The sequence below is a fragment of the Hemitrygon akajei genome, chromosome 2 (assembly GCF_048418815.1).
Source record: "Hemitrygon akajei chromosome 2, sHemAka1.3, whole genome shotgun sequence".
Lineage (NCBI taxonomy): Eukaryota > Metazoa > Chordata > Chondrichthyes > Myliobatiformes > Dasyatidae > Hemitrygon > Hemitrygon akajei.
The window spans coordinates 96,075,288-96,088,592 of NC_133125.1; the positions used below are offsets into that span (position 1 = coordinate 96,075,288).

General features: G+C 38.2%; 1 protein-coding gene across 2 annotated transcripts in view; it reads left to right on the forward strand.

The window, feature by feature from the left end:
- LOC140714573 (rho GTPase-activating protein 15-like) overlaps nt 1-13,305 on the forward strand; it is a 734,693-nt gene that overhangs the window by 549,473 nt on the left and 171,915 nt on the right. The gene's annotated exons all lie outside the window — the stretch shown is intronic.

Sequence of the window (13,305 nt, forward strand, 5' to 3'; positions counted from 1 at the left end):
ACTGGTTGATAGGGTAATTGGCCACTGTAAATTGTCCCGTGACTAGGCTAGGATTAAATTGATGATTGTTGGGTGGCAGGGCTCAAAGGGCTGGACGGACCTACTCCGTGCTGTATCTCAATAAAACAAAATCTCAATACTTTAAACCATTAAAGTGAATGAGGTTTGAAGACAATTTACAAAGCATGAACATGAAATTGAGAATTAATCTTCCCTGGTCACAATACAGATTTAAGCTATGCATTGTATCTGGCTGCTTGTGTTAAGAATCTTAAACCATTCATAGCACATTTTAGTAGATTATAGTTATTATTTCTATATTGTGTATGAGGGAATACATTATCTGAATGCACCAAGATGAAGGGTAGTTAAAACAATAGGTGAGGAGCAAGATAACCTGGGAAAAAGTGAGTCTCCATAGGAAGAAAAAGGGTCATCTGGAATGAAGTCAAATGATGTAAACAAGGTCCTAAACTAACATTTCTCATTTGTATTCATAAAGGAGAAGGATGTGAAACATAATTATTTCCGGGCGAGCTATGTAGAAAAGCAGGAGGTAGACAATATTAAGAAGGAGGAGATATAAGATATGCATATGAGATGATAAATCCACACAACCAGATGAGATCTATCCCAGGTTGTTATGGAAAGCAAGGAAGGATGTTATGGAAGCTTTGGGAACGATTGAAAATGTTACATCTTCTTTAGATACAAATCAGTGCCAAAATACTGGAGGGTTGCTTATTATGTTGTTTTATTTGTTATGAAACCAGTAACTGGTTTCACTTACCAGCAAAGATAGATATGTCAGTTGAAGTCCAATGGTACTATTTTCAAAAGTTTTATTAATAAAGGGGCACAAAAATTAAGGTTAATACAAACATTCAGATAACATGCGTCAATACTCAATCTAAAACGCAGGTACATTAATAATCACTCAGAAATAAGCTCTTTCGTTGTCTAGGGTATAATACTGAGTCCAATTGGAAATATAAAGAGTCACTCTGAAGTCTGCAGGCTTTTCCCTTTTTGGTTTCACGTGTTGGAGAGAGAGAGAGATAAACGGAAAAACTTGCCCAAAACATCCATGGAATCAGGGGAGCGATCTTCCCCGTTGTTAGTTAAAAGCGATCTTCCGTTGGTTCCAGCCACAAACTCCGCATTCGGAATTTAACGCACGTGGCTTACTTCAAAATGGCTTCCCGTTCCCACGGGAAGCGTTATCGTACTTCTTGGTGTCTCCTTGGTGCGTCTGAGGGTCGTCCTCTTTCAGACCCTTCTTTATACTGCCTCACGGGATCTCAGGTGTCAATCAGGTTGCAGGTGATGCAATCTCTCTCTCAACCAGCCCACTTTGCCCGAGGGCTTTACAATGTCCCTGCGAGTTGGCACGTCTGCAGTTCCCAGGTGTCTCCTGAGAACAATGCCACAGTCACCAGCTTTTGTCCCAGTGGAATGCGGTATCCAGCACGTCGCTGTCTTTCCATTTCCTGTGTCCATTCAGCCTGTCTCTCTCTCTCTCTTGCTCTCTCTCTCTCGGGTCATTGACCCCCCCTTTCACTAGGGCTCTTGCAATTCTCACAAAGGAGGGGGCTGGTATCATAACATATTTAAGAAGAATAGCAAGGATAAGCCAGGTAACTACAGGCTGGTGAGCCTTGTGTCAGCTGTTGGGATATTTAATGAAAAAAGAAATCCTGCAGGGCATTTGAAAATGCAGGGTTTATCAGGAATTATCAAAAATCCTGCCTCACTTTGAGTTTTTTTTTGAGGTTACTGATGAGGACATGGCAATAGGCATTATCTATAAGGATTTTATAATGTGCTCCATGGTCAGCTGGTCTTGAAGGTTAAGGCACATGGTACCTAAGGCAAGCTGGCTGACTGGATCCAAAATCGGCTCGGTGATAGGAGGCAGAGGGGAGTGGTGGAAGTTTGTCTGTTAATCGGAAGTCCTTGGCCAGTGGTGTACCACTGGGATTGGTGCTGTGATCCTTGTTGTTTGTGATATATATGGAAAAGAATATTGGAGCATGATCAGTAAGTCTGCAGATGACCTGAAGGTTGGTGGTTTTGCGGATAGTGAGGAAGGTTATTTAAGGCTACAGCAGGATCAAAGTCAGGTGAAAAGTTTTGTGGATCATTGGCAGATAGAACTTAATCCCAATTAATGGGAGATAATGCATTTTGAGAAGACAGGTAGGGATTTGGTATATGCAATAAATGGTAAATCATTATGGAACGTTGATCTTCAGGGGAACCTTGGAGTTCAATTCCATAGTTCTCTGTTAGCAGCACCATAGGTAAGGTAGAAGAGGCAAATAGCATGCTTGCTTAGATCTGGGCATAGAATATAAATGTTGGATGTTAGTGGCAACTTTACAAAACACTGGTTAGCTATACTTAGTCACACGATAGGAAGGATGGAGTTGCACAGGACAGAGTATAGAGCAGATTCACCAAGATACTGGTTAGGCAGAGAGAGTGGATAGCTGGGTTTGTTGTCCCTGGAGCAAAGTTTGCTGAGGGGATTTGAGGGGAAGGTTTTTTACACAAAGAGTGGTTCATTTACGGAACTCACTTCCAATGGAGATGGTGAAGTGCAGTACAGCTGTTATGCTTCTGGGCCATTCAGATCATCTCTTGAATTGGGAGGACATTTATGCAGACAAATGAGATTAGTGTAGATGGGCAAAAAGGTGAACATGGATGTGAGGGAGTGGAGGAAGGAAGACCTTTAGTAAAGCAGATCAATGTGGCTATTTATTCATCAGGATAATGTTTTGAACACAAATTAATTCTCTGTCTTAAAATGGTGGATGATTAAGTTGGAAATGTTAACAATTATTTTACATATTATTAATAAGGTCACTGCCCATGACTTTACAAACCGGTTCATCAAATCTGAGGAAGTAACTTTTCAAGAGCATTTCTTCAATGTATAGGAATGTTTTAGACGCTATAGATGGGTTTAAATGAGACTGGTTGGTATGAAGGATAAGATCACAAACTGTATGAGAGAGTCTCTGTCATATAAATCCATTGGAAAAAGACACAGATTGCATATTTTAAATTCTACAATTGAAATGTAGTTTTGGTGGTCATCTAAAATAAACAATTGTGCATGGTTTTATTCAGACACATAGCCTGGTCTTCATTTGTACAGAAGTTAAGAGAGAAGTTTATCAGGCCCCTTGTATTACAGAGTGTATCAAGGGAGTTAATTTCCTGCATCATCACTACAAGCTTTTAGAATACGACTTACAAATATTAAAACCATTTGAAGTTTATATTCAGTTTTGAATTTTGTCTTATTCCTCAAGGTGACATGGAATGCTATTGATATCTGACTTTAGACACTGAAACTGTGAGATTAATTTAGCGTGAATTTAAATTTCCTGTTAACTCCCCACCATAGGCCTGATTATGCAGAATACGTCCTCTTCTTGGACCTACCTTCTATAGCCTTTTCTTTATGTTCACCTTTTCCTCACATTTACCTTTTCTGACCCAAAATGTGAACTAGCTTGTCTCCCCACAGATGCCGCCTGACTGGCTAAGTTCTTCCAGCATTTCTGCTTTTGTTTGAGAATGGCGTAAGTTGGTAAGATTCAATCAGTTCACAGGTAGCGAGAATAGCATTTCCTCAGTGTCAATAAAACAAATTAATTGGTCATTCAATTCAGGAAAGGGGGAAGTTTTTACACGCTCCTGTCTACATCAACTGTACCAAGGTTCTGAGGGTTGAGAGCTTCAAGTGCCTTGGCCAAGAAAGTTCATCAATGCCCCTACCTCCTCAGGAAGGTAAAGTACTTTGGCAAGTCCCTATCGGCACTCACCAGTTTTTATCCATGCTCCAATGAAAACATCCTGTCTGGATTTATAATGGCTGCACTGCATATGACTGCAAGAAACTGAACAGAGTTGTGGACATAGGTCAGTACAACACAGAAACTAACCTCCCCTCCATGAATTGTGTCTGTCCTTCTCACTGCCTCAGTGAAGCAGCCAGCATAATCAATAACCCTACACACCCAGACACTCTCTCTTCTCCCCTCTTCCATCAGGCTGAAGAGTCCTGAAGAAGGGCCTTGGCCTGGAATGTCAACTGCTTATTCATTTTCATAGGCGCTGCCTGACCTGCTGAGATCCTCCAGCACTTTGTGTATGGGTTACAGAAGACACAAAAGCCTGAAAACACATTCCAGCAGGCTCCAGGACAGCTTATATCCCATTGTTAAACCTATTAAATGGCTCCCCAGTACAATAAAGTAATTCCTAACAGAACAATCTACCTTCATTATTTACAACCTACCTCATTATGGTTTTGCCCTTGTTATTTACTTGCACTGCACGTTATTCTGCATTATTACTATTTTACCTTGTTTTACCTGAATGCACTGGGTAATAATCTGATCTGTGTGACCAAAAGATCACTGTATCTCAGTACATGTGATAATAATAAATCAATTCTAATTCAACAATGATGAGCAAGTTAGATCAGCATTTCCATCACTAAGACCACAAACTCAGCACTTAATACAATTATCAATATGAGAGCTAGAACCATTTTGTTTCTGTGCTTATGATGCAGTGGCATTCTATCCCACTCTAGAAGGGAAGATTGCTGTCCTAAATATGAAGTAGCATTGATTTGCTTGCTGGTTCTTAATAATACAAGCTGTTTCCTATCAGAGCAACATGGAAAAATGTATTAATTTTAAAATAGCTGATCTAATATGGACATGGTGATAAATGTTTCTCTTCCTTTTAATAAACATAGCCGATAATCAAATGGGTCTGTGCTGCATTCAGTAATTATAAATGGGAGTGGAAAAAAGACATACCTCACAACTTTCTGTGAGGGCCATGAGGCTCAATAACCATTGAAATCTGATGTATGAACCAGTCTAATTCTACCAATAAGGAATTAAACAAATTATCTGGCTCTTTCTTCAAACTATTAGCTTCAATCTTAAATTCACTCCCTGTTTGCAGAGACACAATTTCTTCTTCACTTCTACTGATTCTATTGCTTTCCTGCCTTGAGTAATTTGCTCTCACAGCTACAGTGCTGTGACCAAGTCAAAGCATCTTAGGAAGTATTGAACTACATGAAAAATTAAGGTCTGTAGCTTCCAAACCATGCTCTGTATATATGCCAGAAAACACAACTGCACTTCCCACACTATTAGAGTACCTAATAAAAATGCAAACTCACAACTTAATTATTTTTAGTTGCCCCCTTTTAGGGGAGAATATTATTACATTGAAAACATATTCAACATTTATCCATCATTTTGAGAGAGGCTGTGCTGTTTTGTTGGGGATTTATATAAATGGAGGAAATCTAAATTAGCAGACTGCTAGTCCATATAAAATCGAGGAGGCTAAAAATACTGCTTAGTAAAGCAAAAACCTTTTCTTTAAAGAAAATCGTGTACAAACAAATCATGAGAAGAGCTGCATCTGGAAAGGGCAGATCATTGGTTAACTTGAAATATAGCTGAATAACAGAGTTTTGTTAGTTGGAAGTGAAGATCACCAGCAGGTTTGCTGGCCACTGTGTCTAACTGGCAACTGAAAGTCAATCTTGGCAAGCAATTAAAGTTCCCCGACTTCATCGCATCATCATCCCAAAGACCTGACATGGTCATTTTGTCGAAAACGTCAGAGCAGGCGATCATGGTAGAATTGACAGCTCCTTGGGAAGACTAGATTGGGGAAGCATTTGAAAATAAGAAATCCATTCTACATGAAACTACAATCTATATGATCATATCTACATGAAACCCTGTCATAGGGAAGCAGCATCCATCATCAGAGACCCACATCCCCCAGGCCATGCTCTCTTCTCACTGCTACCATCAGGTAGAAAGTACCAAAGCTTCAGGACCTGCACTACCAGGTTCAAAAACAGATGCTATTCCTCAACAATCAGGTTCTTGAATAAAAGGTGATAACTACACTCACTTGCCCCATTATTGAAATATTCCTACAACCAATTATCTCAGTTTAAGGACTCTATAATCTCGATATCTGATGTTCTCCTTATTTTTGCTATTCATTTACTTGTATTTGCACAGTTTGTTGTCTTCTGCCCTCTGGTTGATTGTTCATTGATCCTGATTTAGTATTATTCTATAGATTTGCTGAGTATACCCACAAGAAAATTAATCTCAGGGTTGTATATAGTGACATACATGTACTTTGAAAATAAATTTACTCTGAACTTTGAAATGTCAGGATGTGGTAGAGCAGTGCCAGGGAGAGGGGTGGAGGGCATTGTGTGAGCCTGTAGAGGTGGAGTGTAGAGGTTTTGCTGGCTGCTCACTGTGCAGAATCGGCTCTCTCCTTGGCATTATAGGGGTTGCAAAGAAAAGAGCTATCAGAACTATCAGAGAGGCTGCTGAGCAAGCCTCCAGATGGCTATGAATTAAGCAGTGTGACCCATGGACTAATGCTGCTGGGACACAAGCCAGGGCCTGATCAACCCTGGCTGGGTCACCTGGGCAACAGCGTCTGATGCTGAAAGACCCGAAATACCCAATGACCCCAGGTTACATCACTGATGATGTGTCCTAGTGCATCTAGGTTGCGTCTGAGAATCAGTTGCATTTATTAATGCCCTGACTACATTACATGTAGAGGTATTTCATGATCAGTACTAAGACTTAATATGAAAGTCTCAACTTTACAAGTGTCATCACCCCTCCCCAGAAAGCTGTAGAAGCTGAAATAATGGAAAATTTCACTTTGTTGAGATATCCTAGTTGAAAACCCAATTATGTTTTTATCAATAAGATATTAAGTGATTCAGAACTAGGCCAGGGTAAAGATAAGTAAAATTCTAAGTCATTGATTGAATATTTCAATTGGATAGAATAGTCTGCCCCTTTTCCTATGATATCATGTACTGTGCCCACCAAGTACTGGCTTCTTATCTTTTTTTTTCTTCTGTCCTGATGAAGGATCTTGGCCTGAAACATAGACGCTGCCTGGCCTGCTAAGTTCCTTCAGTGTGTGTGTTGCTTGGATTTCCAGCAGCCACAAATTTTCTCTTGTTTGTGATCTGAACTATCAGGATATTATTACTACACCAGAGATACTATACAAATGGATGATGTTATCATTGACTCCAGAAATATAATCAAAAGGATCTCACTATTCTACCATATAGCAATTGATATATTCAACAAGGTCCTTTGTTTTAGTCTGATCCAGGAGATGAAGATACCTGTATTCTGTAGTTACTTGGTAGATTGAATTCAAAATTGGCTTGGCCATTTTAAGACAGAGGGTATTTGAGAGGTGTGTGGAGGCTGTGTAATTCATATTCGCTGTGGCATACTGGTGTTCCACAGAGATCAATTTTGAGGCCTTTGTTGTATGTGATACATATAAATGATAAAGATGAAAGTGCAGGTGAGTGGATTAGTAAATTGGCAGGTGACATAAACATTGATGGGGTTATGGACTGTAAGGAAGGTTGACAAAGGACTTATCAGGAGGTTGCTGAATTGAAAATATAGGTAAATAACTTGCAGATGGAGTTTAATCCAGACAAATACAAGGTTTGAACTTTGGCAGGTCAAATGCAAGAGGAAAGTATACAGTCAATGGCAGGATGTTCAGAAGCATGGATGTACAGAGTGATCTTGAAATACAAGACCATAGTTCTCTGAAATTGGAAACACAGATAGATAGGTTGATATAGTGGCATATGGCGTACTTGTGTTCATTGGCCGGTGTGCTGTACAGTATATTAATGTCGGGATGCTATGGTGCAGTTGGATAAAACTTTGGTTAGGCCACATTTGAAATACTGTCTACAGTTCTGTCACCACAGTATAGGAAGGATGTGGTTTTTGGAGAAGGTGTCAAAGAGGTTCATCAGGATGTTGACTGGATTATAGGATTTTAACTATAAGAAGAAGTGGTACAAACTCGGATTACTTTTGCCTGGAACATTGGAAACTGAGAGCCAACTTGATGGAAAAGTATTAACTTATGAGAGCCATAGATAGTGTCTTTTTTGCCAGGACAGAAATGGCAAATACTAGAGGGCATAGATTTAAGGCTTAAATCTATCAAAGCGTATAGGAGCTTTTGAAGTAAGTTTTTTTTACATGAAGAGTGGTATGTGCCTGAAGGCACATAAACAATGGGGGAATAGAAGGATAAAGACCATGTGTAAGCAGTATTGTATCTCAGTAAATTTCAATCCCTGGGTCCTTTTAGGAGTTCAAGAATGAGCAAGAAATTTTGATTCATTGATTCTTCACTACTGTGTGTTTTAAACAAAGATACAGGCACTATGCAGATGAGAGATAAGAAATTAAAGATTCAAGAGATTCAATTAAAAGATGGCACACTTGAAAAACCTATCACTTTTCTACTTGAGATAACAGAAATTCCTCAGTTAAGAAAATTCAATCAACAGTTACACAATTATAACACGTGGGTTAAGAACTAATACTCAGCCAATGAAAAAATGAAAAGGTATAAAGTAAGTATTTTATTTTACATGGAGAGTGGTAGGTGCCTGGAGGCACATAAACAGACAGAGCATAGAAGTCTATAGGTTATGTGAAAGCAGATGTACAATACAAATTGTTGTCATGGCCAGCACAGCACAGACCTCATGGGTTGAAGTATCTGGTCTTGTGCTGCACTGTTCTACGTTGCATGTTCTATTTTTCTATGCGTGTGTCCGCGCTGCACAATAGAACAATATTGAAAACGTATTCTTTATTTACTTTCAGTATGATTTTCCAAGTCAACACGACTTTTATTGCACAACACAACTCCAGGTGCTTGAAGCAATTAATTTATGTAGAACTAATGCAGAAGCATCTAAAGTTATGTACTGCATGTTCAACATGTCCTTCCAAGCAGGAAGGAATTTCCAAGCCATGAAATGTATGGATGGGAGACACATTGAGTAAAACAAAGGATTTCTAAAAAAAACTTCATTTTTTAAGAAGTTTGTGTTAATTATGGTAATACTAAGCTTGTAAAGTATTTCCAGGTGTGACTTTATTTCAGTAAGATCATCGTATCCACCAGTTTTATCATGGTTCTTTTGATACTCCCAAACTAAGTGTGATTGAATGGGCATGCAAGATTGAATACAGTGTTAGCAATAAACGTAACTAATCTAGTATTAGCAGAATGGAGACAGGATATAGTAGCCCAAGAATGATTTTTTCCACCTATTTTCCCTCCCTGTTAGGAGAGACATCTAATCAACTCCTTCTCCAGTAGTAGCACAATTAAGACTGTGTACAGATTTCAAGCTGTATACTGACACTAATAAACTACAGTCCAAGACGTCAGGTGGCTATTAATCTGCATCCATCAAACGATAATTTAGTTGTTGCTTGTGACATTTTAGAAGCACATTTGTCTTTGTTTCGGTAAACAAACTGTAGTTACAGTAATGACAGGAAATCAACATTTTCACTTCAAAAATTCACGGCATATGCTGTCCACAACTTCCTGATTTAAGCACTGATATCAAAAATTCATGTCACTTAAGATCTTCATTTAAGTCACTAATCAACACAGACCTACATTCTAAAGTCAAGGTGTTAAATAATTAATGTTTTCCTGAGTAATTATAGTTCAAAAGATTATGTACATCAGTGAAATAAATATATTAAGAAAATGACCTGTGACCTCAAACTCACAGCATGTTGAGAAATGGGAAACAGCACAGCAAAAATCAAATCAAAGTACAAGAAAGGTACCTGTTTCGTAGAATGAAATCTGATAGTCATTTCTACTCTTTTGGTTAATATTTATTAAGTTGTACCTTTGATCTTCTTTCAACTGATTAATTATTTTGGTGTCTTCCTGCTTTCAAAGTAGGTGATAAAAAGTACTTGAAATCAAAAGTGTTTGATTTTTGCATCTAGTACAGATGCTTGTAAATGTGTTTTCAGTTTAATGCTGACAGGAACCAGGACTCTTCCCTCAATGCATTGCCCTGCATTCTGGTGCATTTGTTTTTTTTTCCCTTCACTCTGCACATTGGGTGTTGGTCTTTTTTTCAAATTGAGTTCTCACAGGTCTCTTGTTCTGTGGCTGCCTGTTGAGCAGAAGAATCTCAAGGTTGCATAATTTATATGTACTTTGAATTTTGACTTTTACTTTGCACAGTAGACCTTTCTCGAATACATTCTCTGTACTTGGATCCGACATATAAAATCGTAGTCATCTACGGCATCATGTGCTCAACACCCAAGTCTATATCATTAAGTCTATTAGTCAAGAAAGCTCTTTGTCACCGTAGTTATTCTTCTACTTCTCAACAAAATCACGTGCAAAAAAATGGGACCATTTATACCTGAATAAAATACAAAAAAAAAATTCATGGTTAAAACAACCATTTTCAATTTGCTTCTTCAGTGTACAAAATAATGGGTCTGACATTTTATTGGATAACTCATCAGATGAAGCCAATACAAATTAATGTCATTGGTACACTGTCAATGAAAAACATGCAAACATATACTTTAGGATAACCTTCAAGTTTTCCTGATTTACTTCAACTGATTCCACATTATCCCCAAAATGGTTACAATGCACCCAATGATTAGAGATCTTTAGCAAAATGATGACCGTGGGAACTTCAAGTTTCTATTTCACTGTTTAGTCACTAAAATACTCAAATAGGTATCAATAGTTTTAGAGAAATCAACTGCTTTAAATATAGAAGATGGTATATAACTACAATCCTTGAACAGGGAACAGAATCACAATTGGAATTCAAATCAGGTTTAATGTCGTGAAGTTTGTTGTTATGTGGCAGCAGTACATTGCAATACATTGTAATAAAAACTGAATTACAATATGAAATATGTGTATAAAAAAGTTAAATTAAATAAATAGAGCAAAAGCATGGTGAGGGAGTGTTCAAGGGTATCAGTAATTTTAGACAAATGGACTGCTTTGGACATAGAAGATGGAGTAACTAAGTACAGTAAATTTTTTTATGGGCAAGAACATTCCAAATCTCCAACTGGGACATTGTGATTTCAGCTGTATTATTGGAGATGGGGTCAACCATGGACAGGACAATGTCGTTAAGGACAGGAAAGCATTACACATCATTGGCAAGATTTTTCAGTGCAGGAAAGACAAAAGTCTGAGAAGGGTTGACTAAATTCTATTTCCAGGTCAGCAAAATCATTCAGAGCACTTCCAAATCGCAGGCTTTCTGGTTTTCATTTAAAAAAATGTTATGCTAAGACTTTGGGAAAATCAGATTGCCACATGTTTGGATTCTAAATGACCTCAGCTACAAACATCCAAGCACCTCATGTGATTACATAATTACGACGTCTGTGGAGACCTGGAGAACAGAGATGAAAAACCGTAGAACAGCTAAAATTGGGGCAAGTAATTTCCTCAACAACATTAATCTCTAACAAATGATGTTTTCCAAAATTAATACGGATACTGAGTAAGCCCAAGAACTCAACGTAAAATTCTGCAGGTACCCAAAGTCACTGCAGAGGAAAGTATTCAAAAATGTGATGGTATGCCACGAGTTATATGTTCCTACTGCCTGTTATGCCATTGGCGCTTAGGACGGCAAGGAAGGTCCTCTATCTCTGGTGGTGTTCAAGGCTTCCTTCATCATGTCGGTAACTCAGTTTTCACCACTGTCAGTCATGCAAGCTCTGGGTGGAGAGCCAGAAATACCACCACACTCAGATGTAGAAGGGTTCTTCATTGCTGTTTCTGTAATTGTTTTGTGTTACCAGTCAGTGTTGTTAGCCCTGAGCTGAGTCCCTAAACTTGGGAGGGGTGGACCACTCTCAGTCTGGCCTCTACCCTTTGACCTTTTTGACATGGGTGACCCCCACCAAGAGTAAAAGCAGAAAGACCTGACTTCAGCCAACGTAGCTCTCTGGGTCATTCCAAAACCTACAGCAAGGTTGAGGTCCTCTTGGAGGATGAGTTATATGTGTTTCTGATGTACTTTATTAATTGTCAGCAGAGATGGTATGAAGCATAGGCTTCCACATGTTAGGGTTCCCTAACTCCTCAATAAATTCAAATTACTTTGACCAGAAATTTTGGACAATGCTTGGAACATGTGCCACACATTACTTGGGTCCTGAAAGTTCTATTTCTGAAGAATTAGAAACTATCCTAGGGTTCCACTGTCCCTTGGTTAATGGCAGGGGCCCAGGGCATGAAAAGGTTGGAAACCCCTGAACTAGATACCTTGCATTGAAAATATTTGTGCAATGAACTTAATACTCTGTCATAAGAGTTAACTGAAGCATAAAGCTAAGTCAATCAATTGTCCCTGCTTTTATATTTCACAAATATTAGAATTAGGCCCTGGATAACAGTTATATAAAAACTATTTTTATATAAAAATTGTTTTTTTTGAGCTTTTTAACAAAATTACAGTGATCTAGAGTACTCAGAAGCCTGAAAACTGTTAAAAAATAACTCATGTGTCTCAGGGATTTTTTTAACTTTGTGTAACCTGCATACCAACAACAATATGCATTTAAATAGTAAAATAATTTCTAATATGAAATTAATTAACTAGCAGAATAATTCTTTCAGAATTCAAGATTGTTTTATGACATTTTCTGTACACAAGTGTAAAGGAAAGAAAATAATTGTTACTCCAGATCCAATTAAGCACAATAAACCCCACAAAAGATAAAGAACAATACAATATTAATAAAAAAATAGAATAAGTATAAATACATAAGACCGCTTATATACTTAGATTGATTGTATGTTCATAACATGACAGTAGGCTATATATATGACTGGAAATATTAAAATACACTAGTGGTGGAGTTAATGTGTGCAGGTGTTGATCAGCTTTACTGCTTGGAGAAAGTATCTATTTTAGACTCTGTTGGTCCTGGTATGGATATGACATAACCTCCTCCCTGATGGAAGTGGAACAAATGGTCCATGTGCAGGGTGGGTGGTATACTTCAGGATGAGACTGGCCCTTTTCTGGATATATTGTACGTCCTTGATGGTGCATAGCTGGCACCAGTGATGTGTTGGGTATATTTGACTACCTTTTTTCAAGACCTTCTGTCCAGTGCAGTGCAGTTTCTGTACCAAATGCTGATGCATCTGGATAGCATGCATTTGCAGAGTGATCTGAGTATGGAAATGAAATTGTTTTTCTTAAATTCATCCTCAAAATTATCACATTAATCACACTTAATTATCACTATAGTACATTAAACTTTACCTCTGAATTCATTCCATTGAAGTCAGTGCTGTATGGATTGTGTAGTTCTGCCAACC